General features: G+C 43.2%; 1 long non-coding RNA gene across 1 annotated transcript in view; it reads right to left on the reverse strand.

Annotated features, from left to right (window-relative positions):
- Positions 1-21,586, reverse strand: part of LOC310708054 — a 233,158-nt gene that overhangs the window by 25,074 nt on the left and 186,498 nt on the right. Inside the window, exon 5 of the long non-coding RNA XR_014526831.1 lies at positions 9,022-9,140. This is a non-coding gene — a long non-coding RNA (uncharacterized lncRNA). The remainder of the gene's footprint in view (positions 1-9,021; positions 9,141-21,586) is intronic.

Here is a 21,586-nt window from a genome sequence, read left to right on the forward strand (position 1 = left end):
GGAGACCTGATCAGCATGCAAGACCTCTGCACAGAGATCTGAGCTCCAGACCAAGTTCAAGGTGCTACTATTAGTAAATAAAACCCTTAATGGCTTGAGACCAGTTTACTTGCCTTATCCCATGTATACTTGCTTATCCACTTCAAATCTGTGGATCTGGCAGTGTTACAGCTGCCACATAATACTTGTTCTGGTCTAGTGGTGCAGCACATTTTTCATACCCCCTGCAGTGGTGGCTGCTGGGCTCTGTTCTCTTAAGTTGCCCTACAGGTCAAACATTAATTAAATGTTCTATCTCTGCGCCATAGGCTTGTTCTCTCCCAACATATTAACTGCATTGATTTCACCCTGTAACTGATTTCAAATGTAGAAACCTTTACATTTTTGTTGTGGAACAACATGGTTACCTTGTTCTGATCACATCTGTTCTTACATTCGCCTTACAAATTAGTCATCGCAATAATCATCCAACTCTTCCTCAGTGAAATGTCAACTCTTCTCTGAACTTAATGTCTGGTTTCCAGATTTTTGGAGTTTGCATATATCAGTGCGCGAGAGCCGATTTTTCAAGCAGACACATTGTTGGCAGCTCAGACTTTGTGGCTCAACTGCAGGCTAGCTTCCAGCGGGGTGCACTTGCCCCCATACTTTATTTATTTTTACATACATTAAGGTTTTCCTGCATTGGGGAACTATGCTGAAGCATATCATGCTCCCAGGTAGAAGCCACTCTCCTGGAGGTTTAAATATATAATTTGGGGTAGCCCAAAGCTAAGGTTGGGGTGCACACCCTCAACTCAGTTCTTCGTTATTTATACATGTTTGGGCAGTTATCAGTATGCTTGACAGTGTTTGCTGCCCAACTAAAATACTGTGATGTCAGATGTGATGCTGTGGCAACTCAGAGATGACTCTGTACTGGAATTGTGAGTGACCACACAAAAGACTCTGGGCAGTCTGCAAGGGATGTGTGCTAGTAGAATAGAACTTTCCCCTTCTTTCTTCTCCCCTGCAGACTTCTGTGCACCCACGAGATTGGCTCCAGGGGGTTCTCTCAGTTTATATTCTTCCAAATATTAAATTCAGTGCTCCACATTTTGCAGCAATTTTTGAATTTTTAAATCATCCTGAAAATTCTTCAACACTTTAGAGAGCATGAGACTCTTAATCTCAGGGTAATACTACTACTACTACTACTACTTCTACTACTACTAATTTATTTATACCCCGCCCATCTGGCTGGGTTTCCCCAGTCACTCTGGGTGGCTTCCAACAGAATATTAAAGTACAAGAGTTCGATACATGGGTTTGAACCTCATGTTGGGCAAAAGATTCCTGCATTGCAGGGGGCTGGACGAGATGACCCTTGTGGTCCTTTCCAGCTCTACAATTCTGTGATTCTATAACTCACATACACATGTTTGCAAGCAATTTCACATTCAGCATTATTCATCACATCTGGTCAGAATGTTGATGCTGGATCGCAAACTAATTGAAACTGATTAACAGGAGGTTCAAGACAAACACAAGGAAACATTTCTTAATGCAAAGCATAATTATGGGATTCATTAATTGTTGCCATGAGGTGCTGTTATGGTCACTGGCTCTAAAAAGGACTCACTAAATTCATAGATGACATATCTGCTAATTGCAAAATTAACCGTAAGAGCAAGAAAAGCAGACCCTCCATTTCCAAAGGCAGTCTAACTTGGAGAACGATAGAGAAATATAGGAAGCTACCTTAGACCAAATGATGCCATTGGTCCATATAGATCAGTACTGTTGATACTTAATGGCAATTCCTCCACCTGGGATGGGACCTGGAACCTTTGGCATGCAAGTAGATGCTCTACCACTGAGCTATGACCCTTGCACAGATGCTGAGGGCAAACAGCAGAGAATGGCTCTCTCCATTATGCACTATAATAATTTTAATAATAATAATTTTATTATTTATACCCCGCCCATCTGGCTGGGTTTTCCCAGCCACTCTGGGTAGCTCCCAACCAACTACTTGTTGGTTTCCCCGGCTCACCCATATGACCAAAGGGAGTGATGGAAAGGGTGGTTCTTTGGCCTGACTCAGCAAGGTAATTCCAATGCCAAGTACAATTTCTTCCAAAAAGCTGTAAAGGCCTTCTGTTTTATTGCCGTGTGCTTCTATTGCTGCATATTTGAATTTGTACAAACGTCAAAATATTGCTCATTGGCTACTAAAATGCATCCATTTGTCATTTTCCTTAATGAATGTTTCAAAAGCTACTTAAGATGTCTTTAAATTCTTTTGTATAGCAGTCCATTAGCTAAGATGTTGCACAGCAGGCAGCAAATGGAACATTTCTGAGGACTGTTGACAGGTATGCATCTTTGAAATGGTTTGCCACACAGCAATATCACCGGGCAGAATGCAATTCAGAAACGGAGAGATGATGTGGAGTGGAGAGTTTTCAGTAACTGACAGCTTTGGAAAAGCTCTGCAGCTGACTGCGTCCCACTTTGCAGGGGGCAGCTTCTAACATGTGACAGATCACACAAGATGAAAAGCATGCAGTGAATCAGCAGTGCCCTTGATGAAATCCCACACAGCGTAACGCTGTGGTGGGAAACCTCTGGACTACAAGTCCCATTATCCCTCCTTGTTGGCCAGGCTGGCTAGGGCTGATGGAAGCTGGAGAAGGCCAGAGGTTTCCCATCCCTGGTGGAGTGTATAGCAGGGGTGGCTAAGTTGTGGCCCTCCAGATGTTGCTTGATTCAGGTCCCATTAGCCCCAGCCAATGGTCAGAGATAATGGGAACTGTAGTTCAACAACATCTGGAGGGCACTTTTTAAAATAATAATAATTATTATTTAATTTAATATATTTATATCCCACCTTTCTCCAAAACTGGGACTAAAGGAGGCTTACAACATTTAAAACATTATAAAATGCAAAGTAACAAAACCAAATTAGTTAAAAACAATAGTTAAAATACATCAAAAGACATTTCAAACAAGTAATTAAAGTTTGCTCCAATAGCATCCCAGTAATCAGCATCATCTGTACCTTAGTTTTGTAAGGTGTGTCTGAATTGGACTTAGCCTGCTGGTGGAAGGATAACAAACAGGGAGCCAATCTAATCTCTCTTGGGAAAGAATTTTGCAAGATGGGAGCAGCCACAGAAAAAGCGCTCTCTCATGTCACCGTCAATCATGCTTATATTGTTGAAGGGACTGAGGGTGGGTGCTCACCTGAGGAGCTTAGCACCTGGGCAGGTTTACATGGGGAGATATATTTCAGGTAGTCTGGGCCCAAGCCAGATACAGTAGTGCTTTATAGGTCATAACCAGTGCTGTGAATTCTGCCTGGAAACGGACTGGTAGCCCGGAAGGTTGTTTTAAAAGGGTCTTGAGCTCCATGATCACTGCAGATGGTGACAGCACTCATGAAATTAAAAGACACCTGCTTCTTGGGAGAAAAGAAATGACAAACCTAGACAGCATCTTAAAAAGCAGAGACATCACCTTGCCAACAAAGGTCCGGATAGTTAAAGCTATGGTTTTCCCAGTAGTGATGTATGGAAGTGAGAGCTGGACCATAAAGAACGCCGAAGAATTGATGCTTTTGAATTATGGTGCTGGAGGAGACTCTTGAGAGTCCCATGGACTGCAAGAAGATCAAACCTCTCCATTCTTAAGGAAATCAGCCCTGAGTGCTCATTGGAAGGACAGATTGTAAAGCTGAGGCTCCAATACTTTGGCCACCTCATGAGAAGAGAAGACTCCCTGGAAAAGACCCTGATGTTGGGAAAGATGGAGGGCACAAGGAGAAGGGGACGACAGAGGACGAGATGGTTGGACAGTGTTCTCGAAGCTACCAGCATGAGTTTGACTAAACTGCGGGAGGCAGTGGAAGACAGGAGTGCCTGGTGTGCTCTGGTCCATGGGGTCACAGAGTCGGAAACGACTAAACGACTAAACAACAACAACAAACATGCTCCCTATAAGTAGCCTCAGTCAGCAGTTTGGCCACAGCATTCTGGGCAAGCTGAAGCTTCCAAACCTTTTTCAAAGGCAGCACCAAGTTGTGGAAGACTGGTGCCTGTGGAATGACTCAGTCTGAAGGGATTGTAGACCCTGTCCCTTCAGGGTAACAGAAAGCCAGTTTGCAGAGGAGATGATGATGGTGATTACTGCATATAGGCACCAAAGGGGAAGGCATCTTCATCCTCAGCCAGCCAGGCCAAACAGCAACACAGTATTTTGCAAATACAGAAACAGCAGGATTGTCTTCCCAGGAGAGAAAAGTAGGATCCAGAATCCAATGCAGACATTACTGGTGTTTGAAGAGCAGGGACTAAAGGAGATTAACTGCTTCAAGAGAAGTAACTGTGAGCTGCATAGGAGGGATTCAAGTTTGCTATAGGTCAAACAGAAAACACCCCTGACCTCAAGTGGTGTTTGTGTGTGGACCTCTTTGTGGAGAACATCTGGATAAATGCACTGGAATTCTTATGGGCAGGTAAAGACTATTTCTGATTTGTAGGATCACAGATCAGCTTTGCATGTGGCAAGCTGCACATCTAGGGTTGCAGTTTGCTAAGAGAAGCTCCTGAGAGGACACTGGTATCTTTAAGAGTTGAATAGAAGGGGGGGGGAGATTCCATCAGTTCCAATGGGGTTCCCCATTGCAGTGGGGAAAGCTGCACCTGGTACAGTTCTGCATTCTGTGAAATTGCAAGAGCTTTCTCCATGTCTGCAGAACATATGTGAATGAAGGGGTTGAAGAGGCATGGAAGGTGCTGCTGAAGGTGACCCTCGGCACTCTTTTACCTGTGCACATGGACCATGGTACTGACATGAGGTCACAGTCCATCCTTTCTATGGAATGATGGAAGTCTAATTTGGGAATAGATTTGGTGATCTTGTCAATAGCCTTTCTGAGCTTTGGGAACAGGGAGCTCCAGGGGTTTTCTTCCCTTCTGTAATGTTTCTTTTCAACTCCTCACTGCCTCCACCCCCAACCCAGATCAGATCAGGATTTCCATGGGTTCCTAGAGGTAACCATCAAAGATGCTCCAGGCTTTCTGATGGCAAAGCAGCACCAGGTTTTAATCTGAACTCTTCCCTTTGCATTACAAGGACCCACAGTTCTGCCACAAGGGTGATTTCACTATGAGAGTTTTAATTATGTGTTAGTTTGTCTTTGGTTTCAAGGGCACGTTTAACTTACCTCCAGGCTAACACAATGGGATATCTTATTAGTCTATTTACATTCCACGGATATAAAACTGACATGGTGGTAGTAATGTGGATTTGGGAAGCCTTCAGTCACAAATCACATTTCAGTTCCATCAAAAGGGTTATTAAAGGATCCTTGACTTTCAGGCATGGAGTGCAAGCTCACGAATGTGGCCTGATTCTTTCCTGTTTTTGTCTCTCTCATTCATCGGTGCCTCATAGCATGTCAACAATTACCTTACAAGTCACAGTTTATTGGCCATAGGGAACTCAACTTTACTGAGACAGGTTGTTAGCCTATCTTACTGAGTATTGTCCACATCAGGCTGTGCTGCCTGGCACTGATGGGAGTTGGGGTCCAAAATATCAGGAGGGTGCCAAAGTGATGAAAGCTCATCTGCATTGACTGGCATCGTTTCTCTAAGGCCATGATGTAAAACCTGCTTCCCTGACCATGCTAGTCCAGGAATTTGATTCAAGTCACTTTTGGTGAGACTTGGCTTCCTTTCTTTTCCTTTATAAACAAGATGGAAAATACTTTTATTCCACCCTCAGTACAAGAGTCTCTATGCAGACGATAGCTGAACTGAGAATACATAAATAAACTTATTGACTGTGTGGTATGTACTGCATATGAAAGTATAAGAATGTACCACTGGACAAGCTACTGGTGTTGTATGTTGCTCTTGTATGTAAATGAAAAATTATTGGGGGGGGGGAGCTCTCTAGGATTTCCCAACCCTATCTGAGAATGCCACCAATTGAGCTGCTTGTACATGCAAAAACATAGTTTTAATAGCTACATTCAGATGTTCAGTCATACCACCGTAAACCATGGTTTCTGAAGTAATGAAGGAACACTGTGGATATGTGTTCCTCCTCCCCAGGTGAACTGGTTTCAGCTGAGAGATCTTGCCTTTTGTTAAGCCAGAGTTTCCCATGGCATGCCCAGGCACTGTGAACCCACAACCCCAATGAAAGGTGGACCAGATTCAAATCCCCTGGTTTGCATGAGAGGTTGTTTTGTCTCCCACCAGCAAGAAGTTCGGCAGGAGGAATTTAATGGCAGTGGCAGTGGGGCTGGCGTCATGAAAAAGATAAGCGGAATTATATCCAAACCACGGAATTCTGGGTTAATGCTGGTTAACAACCCAGGATAATAAGCCATGTTCTGATCGAATAAGATCATTCACGTAGCACTAAATTTATGGTTTAGTGCTTACATTCAAGCGGGACGCAACGTGTTTGTCACAGAACTCAGTTCTCACTTGCTTTCACTTCCTTGCCAGGTGGTAGTTATGCATGAGAGGTTATCAAGTTACTCAAACTGGTTTCTCAATAAGAAAAACAAATACAGATTCACAACACCCAAATGGATAATCTATTTTTGTAACATCAGCTTTGGGAATTTATGCAGCTGATTAAAAATACATCTTTTCCTGAGTCCCAAACTCTTGCCTATAGGTAGGTTTGCTATGCAGTGGTATACATTTTAGCTATGACAACCTTTCTATAAAACATAAATGCCTCTGCCCCTACTCATCCATGTCTCTTCCCCAGCTCTCCTGCATAACCCTCATCAACTGTCTAACTCTCCTAACCATCAGTTTAAATCATCATATGACCTTATGTCCTTTACTCTAGTTCTGCTTCAATTCTCCAAATGCTCTCACTTCTGTAGCCAAAACAGAAACCACCCAACCCACACACTCTAGCCCAATTGGGACTCAACATGCTTAATAGCACAGGATGCTGAGAGGAAACTGGGTGGAGCACGGGGATGGAGTGGCTGAGAAAGGAAGATGAAAGAGGAGGCATATGGATATAAAAAGGTTAGAGAGAACCATCTCATTGTCTGGATAGGACATTTCCTGGTTCACTATTTTATGCCCCAAGAAACAGAAGTAAGAGCTGCCCATATAAATCAATAGACAAATCTATCTTGCTAATGTAGCTAGCATTGGGCATAAGTATGTCCATCCCAACCCAACACATTAAAAAAAAGAAAACAAGACAGACCAATCAGAGCTAAGAATGCTCAGTGGGTACAGAATGATGATTGACTGTTGGGAGGAGGCAGAAAACTGGGGTATGGGGCAGATGGAATGGAGTAGCTGGAATCCTGAAAGCTCTTGTTGTTCTTAGCCCACTTCTATATACCAATCACAAACTCAGGTGCTCTTTTTATGACAACGATGCAGCCCAAATGAGGCTGTTGAGAAACAAAAGGGGGATATCAGTGTGTTAAAGTAGGGGTGGGGAAGCTCTGGCCCACAGGCCAACATTGGTCCCAGCTCAGCTGATGAGGCTATTTCCCCTAAGCCATGCCCACCATCAGGTGTGGGTCAGGTAGAGACATGGATCTTAAGGCACAAAATGGTATGTGCCCAATTGCTCCCTGCAATTGAGATGTTCTGTCAGTGGCAATCAGCTGACTGGTAGAATCAGCTGTGTGACAGAGCTCCCAGTCAGGTTTCTGTAAATGCAAGTAAGCTGATTGGGTCTTTTGAGAGCCATCTTAGAAAGCAGCTAATAAGGACACAAATCACCCTCCATGTGGGAGGGGCATTCCACAGTGGAAGGGACAACGACTGAAAAGGCTCTGTCTTTTCTCCCCACCAATTTGATGGGAGTTGACCAGTGGGCCCCCTGTGGATAATCTTAAGGGCCAGGCAATCTCATGCAGGTGCAGGCAGTCCTTCAGATTGCCTGGTCCCAAGCCAGTTAGCTCTATACTGTAAAGATAAAACCAGCACTTTAAACTAGGTCTGGAAATTCCCTGACAACCAGTGCACCTGGTCCAGAATAGGTCTTATATTCAAAGTTTCCCATGAGCTTTACACACAGCTACACAACATATTTTTGCTTGACTCTGAACCAGGTGAGAGTCACCGAGTAATGGAAATGTATAGTAGGGAATACTTCATCTTCACCAGCAGTTTTCAATATGAAATGAAAATATATAGGAAGCAGTCTGTGCTCCACTGATCAAATGGATCTGCAAAGCTCTGGTATCCCCCTTAGGCCAACTCTGCAAGACTTCTGAATTGTGCCTGGGAGGAAGGAGCTATCTGTTTCAGTATTTACACAATTATTTGTTTTATTTGGGCCCCATGAGAGTTTATTTACAGGTATGCAAGCCACCTTTTATTCTTCATCCAGAGAGCACTGTGTTGTAGAGTGCAATGCAGTAGGAATTTTTCATGTCTCCCTGACAGAGGCACCAATGCTCCCAGGCAAGAACAGAAGACTCAGAGCCAGCATTATCAGATTTCACACTCAAGCCCAGGAAGTCATGGAAAGTCCAATGACAGTGCTGGGGAAATTCCCACCAATTATAAAACAGACTGAACTGAAGGAGGCCTCAGGGGAACATTTCTTGGAAACAAGAATGAGGTACATGTCCTTATGTGATCTTTCCAGTATTATCGGTTTTGGGAAATGGCAGAGTTCAGGGGCCTCAATGCCTGCAGAGGCAAAGCAGGGGACTTCCAGATTCCAGTACTGTATCTTCAAACAGCCAATAATAAGAGGAATAGGCAGTTTCAGGAGCTATCACAAGCTTAGCTATCTGAAGGCACACCAGCTGGATCTCTAGTAGAAACAAGACCTGTTGATGTGAGGATAAAGGCTGGAGATATCATACCAGCATGTGCAATATGATAAAGAGTCCTTTCCAATGGAAGAAAGGGTTTGGCCACTCCACCATACCAGCAATTTATTCATCATCAAAAAGATGCAGAGTAAACCACACCAGATCTTTAAGATAGACAAGCAGGAGCTATTTCTGCCCTCTTTACATACCTTAGTTTTCTGGGCCAGTCTTTGGCATCACCATGGTCCAGGTGGCACAGCCAGTACTGTGAAAGATGGTGAGAAAGTGATGAGTCTGCAATGAGGGATCAGCAGAGATGTTTCACACCCTAAGAAGGAATAGAACCAATAGCAATTCTTAGAACGGAGTCCACAAAGATGCAGGTTTTGTGTGCACAGGCAAATGTTCTAATAAATAGACTGTGGGACATTTTAAAGAGCAAGAACCCAATTAGAAATGTTAGGTCAGAGGGATCTGCGTTCAGATCTCCATGCAGCCACAAAATGTTCTGGGTGATAATGCAGTTAGTCACCAATTCTTATCACAAAACAGCTTGCAGAAGTGGTGTTCACACATTACATCTGAGTACCTGTATAGTTAAGCTGTACATATAATGTTCAGCAAGTGTATAGTCTGTTGAACACAATAGCTATGCTGAACAAATCTAGAGGCATACACTCTTTACACAAACACTTATACATGGGTAGAGTCAGTTTCTTCAGTATAACTTGTGAAAAAGTATTTCATTGCTGTCAGGCTAAATAGTGTGTGTATGGGGGGGGGAAGGGTGTCTTATATGCTTTTGTTTTCGTTCCACCACCACAGGTGGCAGCCAAAATCTCCACTCCACTGAATGCCATGGATGTTCCAGGACATTCTGGGTAAAAAAGTGGGTGCCACAGAAAGGGTGCCCCCCAATTTATAAGCTCCACCCCATTAACATTTCCACAACTGCAGTCACCCAAAGTGCTGAAATGGTCTCTTCAGTTTGCCATCTGTAAACAGAGCACTGAACTGAGGTGCATTTTTGCTCAGTCCTATATTCTTTGTAAGGTAGTGGTGAGGAGACCTTGAATGTTGTGTGGCTACTTCACCAAATATTAACCCAATATAGGCAGAAACCTCTATCACTTCTTCACTTTGGTCAATATACCTTATGATAATGCTTTAAGTGCTGATAACACCCGCCCCAGCCTCTTAAAAACCTTCAATAAAAGCTTGCTCCCCACTCTCCTGCAATAAAATGCTGGGAGCAAGGTGATTCAAGTTGCAAATAAAGAAATGCAGTGAGCAGAATAGTGAACTTTACTGCTTTGGTTGGATGAAATGAGATCTAAAAATAAAGTTGGGCTCCCCATTTAGCTGGCCTACCATCAGTATAACAGTTCAGCTAGTGCAGTCGCACTGTACCCAGTGAACAGCTGGTCTCTAGCAAGCATGCGTAATATTTCACGCCTCTGCCAGGATCCCGTAAGACAGAAAGAAGTGGGGATGGGAAATCAATAAGTGCAGACCAATTGCAACCTTTAAAATCACTTTGGATGGCCTCAGGGTAGCTTTCCAGAACAATATACTACAGCGTAGATTGGTCAAATACTTACAAGCCTTGAGAAATTGAAATGCATGTGGACTCTGGATTATGGAATGTCAACAATTATGTTTGTACTGCAGTGCAATTGCTTTGCAATTAAGAAAGCAGTAACAAGTAGCAACAGTGGAAAGGTAACACACACACACCTCCTACAGAGCCTGCAAAGGAACAATCAGAAACCTTGAAGTGCACTCCCAATTATTCGTTGGCAACTGGGGCTTGTATTCGGCACCTCTTAAATTTGGCATCAAATGCAAGCTCCACTAGGATTGCTTCCACTTGAGAGTTCCCGTAGTGGTTGCCACTGGCATCAGCTACATTTGGGTGTTCCCAAGACCACCCTGACTGGCACCATGTGCAAATCCCAGGTTGGGCAGGGATCTTTCTTTGCAGCCTTGCTGTAAAGAAAAGAAGAAAAGAATCTTGAACACACTCAGTGTGGGTTCCTGATTCTTTCCTTTGAAGCTAGGATCCTTGATGTCATCTGGTGATTGTCTAAGTGGCCCATGAGGGAGAGCAGCTCACTGGCTGGATCCTGTTCCACATTCTTGCAATATAATTACCACCACCACTACTACTACTACTACTACTACTACTAATAATAATAATAATACCGCGCCCATCTGGCTGGGTTTCCCCAGCCACTCTGGGTGGAATATTAAAATACAAGTCTATTAAACATTAAAAGCTTCCCTAAACAGGGCTGCCTTCAGATGTCTTCTAAAAGCATTAGATGACGTGCTTCCAAAGATCATGTGCTTATTATGGGGTGGACATATTGGCAACAGTGGATATGCCAATCCTCATCAGGATGTATGATCTGTTCCATATGAAAAAAGGAGTGTTTCAAATTGATTTGCAACACTCCTTTTTTTCATATGGCAACTTATGCTCAAAACAGGGCTCATTCCTAGAGAAATGCCACGGCTACAGTCTGGAACAAGTGCAGCACGTTTACTAAGGCATATATCCTAGTAACTTCATTGGGATTTAATTTATAATCCACGTGCATAAGGTTTCAGCCTTACCCATGCAATGTCCTCCATCTCAGTAGGACTCAAATGCAAATAATTATACGCTAAACTGCCACCCGTATGTTTGAAATAATGATGGTGACGCAGAATAAAAGCTCTTGCTTAGCCATCCCTTAACAACCATGTCTCATTCCATAAAAGTTGACACTTATCTTCTTGTTGCCAGCTTTTACTGATAGCTTTGCAGCAAACTATTTTTCCTTGTTTTTCCTTCTCTTCTTCCAGTTCAACCTTGTTGAATGGTCAGCCATTTCAAGAAATACAATTCCATTGACTCCAAGCAGCACATTGCCAGTAGGATTAAATGTTCCCAGCCACAATATTACAATTTTTCTTCATTCCAGAAAAAACTGCAGTCGTTAGCATACCAACTTCCATGTAAACATATTCAATATTGGGCTGCAAGTTCTATTAAAGCCAATAGTGTCCATTGCTCCCACCTTTGTAAAAATAGATATTTAAAGCACATCCCAGTACTATGCATGTTATTTAGAAGTCAGACCTTCTTCCCAGAGGAAAGTGTGAATAAGATTGCAGCCTTAGTTCAGTATTTTCAGGCTAGAATATTATTACCAAGCAGCAACATTTGGTAAGTGTGTTAGGAAAAGGGCTGTTATCAACAAGCAAAGGTTTGCAACGGGTTTCATTGTGCTCAGTAGGCCTTACTCCCAGAGTCAAGCAGGCATAGGATTTCAGGCTAGGTTTGGTATTTTCAGGCTGGAATATTATTCATAAGCAGTGGTGTTTGGTAAGCATGTTAGGAAAAGTCCAGTCCTCTCTATGGGTCCTCTTCTAATAAAAAGCAAACAGCCCACTCCAGATTACAGACGGGCAAGAAATGCAATTTCATTTGAGTTTAAATGAGAAACCACCCAATTCCTACTTCTTGAACCAATGCACAAGCTCAAACACACCTATCCTTCAAAAGTCACAGTTCTTTGAAATGTCTGATGCAATTCTCCAACCAGTGCATACAAACATGCATTTACAAAAGCTGTGTGCCACCCCCACTCTCTACAAGACTCCTGTGGGTTCCAGGCACTTACCTGGGGTCTGTGTTCCTTTGGAGAACTGAGACAGAGTGGAGGTTGTTGTAGCTTTAAGAAATATGGTTTATTCACCTATTTACACCTTCAGTCTACATGGAAGGAGTCCAGATCTGGCAGAATGGTCATTTCAAGAGGGCCTTGCCCCCGACAGCAGTACAGCCCTTGAGTCCAAGGCATCTTAGCCAGCCTGCCCAAGATGGATCCCAGATTTTCCAACCAACTAAAAACTCTGTTTTCCTGTCACCTCACACCCAGTTAACCTGGCAACCTTCCAAACCTTCCAGGTAGAGCTGGAAGAGACTCCTTCATGAAACCGCAGAGAGCCACTCCAAATCACTGTGGACTAAGCTGTGGACTAAGCTGTGGACTAAGCTAGAGGCACCAATGGTCAGACTCATTATAAGACAGCTTCCTGTGTCCCTTCCTAAAGATGGCATCCCCTGACATATGTTGATGGACAGCCGGTTCTGATGGCTCCGTTAGCTGCAGCAGAACCTGAGCATATAAATTTCAGGTCAGCATTTAATTTAGCTCCGAGAAGCGTGAGTAATGGTGCTGACAAATACTGCCAGAGGGGCTGGGGGCAACTTCCAAGGGCCCTTGCACTGAGGATGGGATCTTTGAAGCTTGATTTCATGCACTCTGGAAGCAGAGCTGTTAGTTTCACCCAAGCATGTTATATAGAAGGATATGCAAATTACCATGAACACGACTATATCAGAGTGTGCAAATGAGCATGGAGGAGTGGAGATGTTGATGACGGCACCCTTCAGTCTTTCATCTTCCAAACTCATTTACATTCAAAATTAGAGCAGCGGGTTTTTGATGGATTTGGTTATTTTGCACATTAATTTTTATATGTTCTTATTAGAATGTTCAGCTGGAGTCATCCGAAAGTCCTTCTTATTTAAATCACCAAATTATGTCCTCAAATCAGTCAATTGCAGCAGCAACAAGAGACGAATCTGGAATGCTGGTCAGGTAAACCGCCAGCCTTAAGGCAGCGTCCAGAATAGCAAACTATTGAATATTTCACAGATGAGAATAGGGATAAGCTTGTAACATCCTTCTTCTCATACCAAATATAACTTTGTGTGCCTGATTGCCTCCACTGTGGCATATCATCAATGGCTTTTCACCACCTGGTTATATGCTCTGCTTATTTACTCTGCAAAAGTCTGCCCTCCATAGAAGGCTGGTTATTTCTTTGGGTTCAATAAATGCTAGAAAAATATCATTGGCCTATAAGCAATACCTTACCAATAGTGCATGTTAGAACACTTATGGTTTTATGTGACTAAATGTGAAGTCTCAGCATTAGCCAACATCTCAACTCTAACCACCATTCTTGCCATTCCTGTCAGCACCCCAGGCCTTTGCGGGGGGGGGGGAGTGTCACAATTGATGCAAAATGTCTATTTGCCTTAATCCCGTGGGTTTCTCCCAATCCCCATTCATTTCCTCAGAATTTTGTTTAATGAATGCCCAGCTAAATCCTGAAGAATGCTCTCAGGAGGAATGTGGGGAAACAGTTTGAAAAGGCTGGCCTATATATGTTTTTTTTAAAAAAACCAAAAAACCAAATACCTTGCAATTTCCATAAGGTTGTGGGAGATCTGTGCTCTTGGGAAACCATGTTTGCTAAATTCTCCAACATATTGCAGACTTGTCCCTTCAACCTCAATTAATTCTTAAGTTTGCTTTGCCTTCTCCCTGCAATGATGTTCCTTATAAGAAAAATCTATCAGTTGCTCTAATGAGAGTTGACTTCCAGAAGCTAAAAAATATTTACAGGAGGCAGACTGCCCTGTTAGCTCTGTTACACACTCCTAGAGTTTAAAACAGCCTTTGCCAACTTGATGCCCTCCAGATGTTTTGGACTACAACCAGTGCTTTTTTTTTCAAGAAAAATATGTGCAGGTACTCAACATGAATCTGTTACAGTAAGTGCCACAGTTTTTAACCAAAAAAGGAGAGATGCCGGTACTGCATACCCTTGAGTACCCCTTTTTTAAAAAGAGCTACAACTCTGATCAGCACCAGCTGCCATGCTGCCTGGAACTGATGGGAGTTATGGTCTAAAATATCTGGAGGGCAGCAGGTTAACAAAGGCTGATCTAAAGCATCTTTTCCTTGGAGTCTTCTTCGGGGTCCTACCACTAGCTGACTGTTGTATACTTCCTCAGAAGTATGCACCACACCAGTATGGAAGAGCTCTGCTGGTTCTTTGTCTTATAGTGAGAACAGGTTCCCCCCTGCAATTAGCTAAGGAAAAACAAGATGAATAGCTAATATTTAAGTGTGTATACAGTTTGGCCCTAAGAAAGCAATTGTGGATTCTGTCCGGCCCCCCACATTACCACCTTCTCCAACATTACTCTAATAGGGACACCCTATTCCATACTTTCCAACATTTCTCCAGTGAAAAGCAGGACATCCCAGGATCAAATCAGAAACTAGGACAGCTTCTGTAATTCTGGGACTGTCCCTGGAAAATCAGGACACTTGGAGGATGCAAATCACTCCCTGACTTTTGCTTTCCCTAAGCACTAGATCTCATTCCCTGTGGAAACTGATCATGAGAAGAAACCAACATCAGCACAATCTGCTGGGAGGTTTTCCTGCGCAAGGTCCAGGGAAATGGATGGGGGCAGCAGAAGTGCACAGCGATTCTCTTGCATTCATTTGGCTTTTACAGGAGAACTCCCCACTGGATTGTACTGCAAGCTTTCAAGGAAGTCAGCTTTTCTGGGCATGGTAAGCACGCGCACACACACACACACAGCTCCTTCCAACAGCTTAGCTCCATGGGGATCATGCTGCAAAAATCAAGGCTTATATGGTGATGAAAACTGAACTGAATTGCCTGTTACACATCCATTTCTTGCGATACTTTTGACTCTTCTTTTTAGAATCCCATGATGGTTCTAGTTTCTGAGAATTAGGCAGGGAGAGAAGGATAGATCAATTCACCCTAATTCACATAAGCCCAGCTGTCTGGCATCTCAATGCTTTTTTCTTTTCTAACTTGTGAAAGCTACTTTTCTCCAGACCTGCTATTTCACCCCCTGTAGTTTTGGGGAAATTGTGCAAAAATCAAGACATAAATTAAGCTAGCACAATAGGATTCCCAGCATAGTAATTCAACTTCTCAGGTCTCGGCTTTGACTGACCTGAGGAATTCATAGGGATTAGCTGATCAACGGCTTGGATGCTGCTGCAAGGGTATCCCAGTGTTAGTTCCACGTTATTCTCTTTAGGTGTCATTAGCAGGAATGAGGGACAAGAAGAGAAAAGCGGAAGAGGAACAAAGCACTTAACTACCATCAAGACTAGAGCATATTAAAGAGTGAAACAGATGCTTTATTCCATTAATTTTTCACCATCTGTTGGCATCTTTTGGCAGGTCAGAGGCAGGAAATATAAGATCATCAAACAGCATGAACAATGTCACTTTGATTCTGAAGATCAAATTTTAACAAGGACAACATAACTATCTACGTTATAAACTCTGTTTTATACCATTCTAATTGCCTTGCTTTCTCTTCAAGAATCCTAGACAGGGATGGATGAATCCATTAATTTCACTTTCTCCATTTTTCATTTTTCCAATATTAAGTTCAGTGATTTACTTGTTGTTTTACAAAAAGTCCTCATGAACATTTTGGAGTGCATTTCTCCTCATCTACAGAATTCTGGTTGCAATATTGCCTACAAATAAGCACATTTTTACAAGCAATACCCCATGGAACCCAGGATTAAGAACAATCAGGTCAGCTCTAAACTTTACTTTAGTGTTACTTACGCCTGTGTTACTGGACCTATGTTATTTATGCCTGCTCTTCACCTAAGGTTTTGTGCTGGGAATATCCTTTCAGGTGGCATTAAAGAGAAGCAGAGGAAAGCCTCTGCAGATCAATTCCCTGGACTTGTTTGGCTCTGTCAGTCTTAGAGCAGTCCTACAAGGGTGGTGTATATATTTCCCTTTTGTTTCCTGTATTCTGACCTTTATTTCAAAATAAAATTCCATTTTAAAAAGCACACCCCTGTTTTGTACATGGCAGAGCAGCTCCCTTGCGAAAATCAGTCCTTGATGCAAGCTGTCGGAGTTGAAAGTGGCTGTGAAATTAGTTAAGTCTTTAGTGCATATACACCCTGAGACTCTCTCTCAGAAAGGATACAGTACAGCTGGAAACAAACTGAATGCACACTGAAAATCTGGCAAAAATGTCATAATTCAAAATTGTAATAGCCAACATTTTAAACTGTTGCTGTTACAACCTGATCTGCATTCATGAGCTAGTGACGGTTTTTAGGATACTCTACCACAGCCCCTGAGAGTACTTAATGTATGGGAACCAAATATGAGTGTGGGAACTGGGCAAACTGGTGACTCAGCAGATGTTGGAAGACCAAGGAGTGAAGGTCCACCGGATGGATGATTCACTAAATAATATATCTCATGCTGTCACTCAGATGAGTCAGAATCAGGTCTTGCACTGATCCTGGACTCTGAGTTGGGCTGAACTCACCCTAAGCTAAGTTGGAGAGAGGCAGTGAGAAGGCATCTGACACTGGGAATTTGAGAGCTAACAGTTAAGATCATAAAAATCAGCATACGGGATAACCTTTAAGCAGAGGAGGATTTAGGGCAGCGTGACCAATTCTGCCGTACTGGGAACTGAGCCTAAGGGGTGCTGTGGATCACCGCAACTATGACACAGTGAATTGAGCAGAGCAGAAGGTGGGAGGGCATGCCAAATTTTGGTCTCATACAGGGTGCAGCTGAAATTTGAAGACCAAAGTCTGCCCCTGCTTTAAAGACTTCAATCCTAAACCTCCAGGGTGGGGACTCTCACGCAGGGGCCAAATGCGTCCCTCCAGGCCTCTCTAACTGACCTTTACTACTCTCTCCAGGCCACATCCTCTCTCCCTCCTCAGTCATACTCTTCCCCACCTCCAGGCCACAGCTTCAGATCCTCCTGAAGTGTTGTTGTCCTTGACCTCTGTGAATGCCTCTTGCTTGCCTGGATGGAGCATGGAGAAGGGAGTGTGTGCATCTGCAGATACTAGGCTACTGTACGTGCGTGGCACTGTGGTGTAAACCACTGAGCCTCTTGTGCTTGCCAATCAGAAGATTGGTGGTTCAAATCCCCACAACAGGGTGAGCTCCCATTACTCTGTTCTAGCTCCTGCCAACCTAGCAGTTTGAAAGCACACCAGTGCAAGTAGATAAATAGGTACTGCTGTGGTGGGAAGAAAGGTAAACAACGTTTCCATGCACTCTGGTTTCTGTCACAGTGCTCCGTTGCACCAGAAGTGGTTTAGTCATGCTGGCCACATGACCCGGAAAGCTGTCTGTGGACAAACGTCAGCTCTCTTGGCCTGAAAGCGAGATGAATGCCACAAATCCATAGTTGCCTTTGACTGGACTTAACCATCCAGGGGTCCTTTACTCTTTTCTTTTTACCTTTACTGTACAAAGATAAAATATACATTCATTGCTCTACCCTTTTGCCTCTGACCACGCCCATCACTGGCAACGTGGCCCTCAGAATAGAATAGAATAGAATAGAATAGAATAGAATAGAATAGAATAGAATAGAATAGAATAGAATAGAATTTATTATTTATACCCCATCCATCTGGCTGGGTTTCCCCAGCCACTCTGGACGGCTTCCAACAGGGTATTAAAATACAGTAGTCTGTTAAACATTAAAAGCTTCCCTAAAGAGGGCTGCCTTCAGATGTCTTCTAAAAATCTGGTAGTTGTTCTTCTCTTTGACATCTGGTGGGAGGGCGGGTGCCACTACCGGGAAGGCCCTCTGCCTGGTTCCCTGTAACTTGGCTTCTTGCAGCGAGGTAACCGACAGAAGGCCCTCGGCGCTGGACCTCAGTGTCCGGGCAGAATGATGGGGGTGGAGACGTTCCTTCAGGTAGGCTGGACTGAGGCCGTTTAGGTATACTTCAGGTACACTGGACCGAGCTTGCACAGAACGCAATGCGCTCTTCAGGGTGAAAAGGATTCCCCACTCCTTTTGTGGGTTAAGTCCCACACTGAATTAAATAGGCCTTACTCCTGAGTCAAGTAAGTTGCTGTGTGTTATCAGCAAACTTGTAGCTCTTGTTTGACCCCCAATAATTGTGTCTCGCATATTGGTATTCCTAGGCCCCTAGGCAACCAAGGCAGGGTGAAGGCAGACTTGGCTTGGTTCCTCAGTCTCAGCGCTAGGATTGACCTGAAAAACGGTCCTGTTATTTGCGAAATATAGCCTAGGAAAGCAATCACTACTTGATTGCTGGTTACTTGCTGAGTTGCTAAATGGAAAATTTCTTGTGTGAATGATCCCTTAATGTAATGCCACCTACACCAGGGATAGTTTTAGTTTCTTTCTGCTTCACTTGAAAGCACAACTCCTTCTGTGAATAAAGTGGGTGAATGTGACTGGTAATGAGTAAAGGCTAAATGGTCTAAAGCGTCTCTTGACAGTGAGCCAGCTTGTTCAAAATAAAAGGAATGGTACATTTAAGAGCTTAACGTTTTTATATACTTTTTTCTTTTTTTAAAAAAAGTCATTTCTATCTGTAATTCAAAACTTGATGAATTAAAGATAATTCAGATAATTGCCCAATTTCCATTTTAATGGAAAGCTCGTATTCCCATTTATGTTATTGTATTCCCATACACCCCATCTTCCTATCAATATGGAAATTTGGCAATTATCTGAATTCTTTTTAATTCATCAAAGCTCTGAATTATAGACAGAAATGGCATTTTATGAACAGAATTCCATGAACTTAAACACGCTTGCTCCTTTTATTTGGGAAAATTCTGGCTTACATGTTAACAGAGGGACCTGCCAGTGTCAGCAGATAATGAGGCCACTAGGAGAAGACCCCAAAGTTTTTAGGCTCCCCAAACAGGTGCGCCACCAGGCCCATTTCCCAAAGTCAAAGGCAGGATAGACAGCTGCAATTTTCAGACCATGGGGATCATCACAGTCCATGAATTGCAACCCAGAAACTTCTACAGCACAGCAGCACACCTCCTAGATTGCCATTTGCTCCATTTGTGTCCCTAGAATGACACACATACACCACTGGGGTTGCTTGCATACTCTTGACTCAAGCTCCATGTCTTTACATTTAAAAAACCTAGCTTTTGGGGGAATCAGGGCTGCGGTGCTAGAGAGAAAGGAGGTTTATTCTCTCTCCCCCCGCCCCCCAAAAGCTGGTGTATTTGCACTGTACCACCCTTCCTGTCATCTTGCCCTCCTTTTTCCATGAAACAGCAGCAGCACCTGCCAAGGTAAGCAAGCGCCTCTGATACTTTTCCACCTCCACAGTCCTGGCAGCACACAATCCAGAGAAAAGAAAAATGAAGAAGAAATGATGAAACTGAGAATAGTCACATCACCATTGCAAAAGGAATAGAGAGGAACCAAACCCTTCAAAAACTAAGCGTCTTTATCTTCTGAGTTTGGCTAAACAGAGATGTTGAATGAGAAGGGATGTAATAAGATTTCATTGGTAAAGTGAAAAATGGTGGAATTAGGGGGCTAGTACATGGCTGGTGTTACTAGAAACCTCACTCTTTACCTCACATCCAGTGCACTGATTAGATCACCCCATGCCTTAGTAGCTGGCAGGAAAACAGAGATAGTTAAAACTCATTTACAAGTGCGAAAAGTTTAGCAAAGAAGGTCAAAAACCTGCCCACCTTTTCAGAGACAAGAAAAGAAAATTTCACTACAGCCTTAATGAAAATTACCACTGTGTTTATTTAGAGGGGAAGGTGTCCATGGGGGCAGGAAGTCAATCCATAGCTCAGTATTACTACGAAGCTTGTTTTCAGGACTGGGCTAAAATCATTTTCCTTCGGGGGGAAAGTATGTATTTGATAAGGAGCTCTGATCAGTGGTGTTGTGGTAAATTTTGGAGTGCAGGAGCCACACCCACAAAGAAAGCAAAAAATAAAAAATGCAGGCAGCTGTGTTGATACATAATATTTTGTTCTTCTGCCTTCCTCTCTGACAGTTGATTGCTATGGCAACATACTGAGCTTCTCTTAGATCCATCAATTCCATCTATATTATATTGCACTTCTGGCAGTAAAATCTATTCTCTTGATTGGATGAGGTGATGAGATGGCATGGAATGTGTCACAGGCATTTTGAGTGCTCAGGAAACAAATCTGTTAACTTCTGGGAGGGAAAGGACCATTGTCAGTTTGGCTGGGATTAAAAAGCCACACACTCTAAGAGACAGATGTAGCTTTGGGAGTTATACTATGAACTGGGAAAACACCCAGGGAGATAAAGGGGGAAAGGTAGGTAAAGAAAGTGAGAGGAAACTGGCAAGAAGTGGGTACAGTGGTACCTTGGGTTCCAGACGCTTCAGGTTATAGACTCCGCTAACCCAGGAATAGTACCTCGGGTAAGAACTTTGCTGCAGAATGAGAACAGAAATCATGCGGCAGCAGCAGGAGGCCCCATTAGCTAAAGTGGCACCTCAGGTTAAGAACAGATTCAGGTTAAAAACAGACCTCCAGAATGAATTAAGTTCTAAACCTGAGGTACCACTGTAGTAAGAAACAGGGGAGTTTAATTTCACATTGCTTTATAAAAGACAATATGCTTTAGGAAAATGAAAGCTAGTGAAATGTTCTTCTTTTGGCTAGTGGCCCTGTTGGAGAGCAGGCATGAAAAATATAATAAGCATCATAGGAACTTCACACTTTAGATCAGACCAGCTCAGCTTCTGATGTCCAAAGCCTAATGGAGGCCACCAGCAGCCATGTATGGTGGAGCACCAGGGTCACAAAATACATGCCTTTCTATAGGCTGCCTGGTGGGTCACACATTGTGCTTTCCTCCTGCAAAAAATTAACAAGAGCACCAACAACATCCATGCTATACCTTGCAATATGTGAGGTGGGTACATGCCTCTTCTGAGACTATCTGTGCATGCTTAAAGAAATGAGCGTTTGGACAAATTGTGACTCTCTGCCTCCTATGGGAGCAACTGTCATAGTTTAAATTGCTTTCTTTAATCTGCCCTGAATCTTTGAACACTCAGCTTCATTGAATGTCCACAAGTT

Source organism: Podarcis liolepis (genome assembly GCF_965112155.1).
Source record: "Podarcis liolepis genome assembly, chromosome: 5".
Taxonomy (NCBI): domain Eukaryota; kingdom Metazoa; phylum Chordata; class Lepidosauria; order Squamata; family Lacertidae; genus Podarcis; species Podarcis liolepis.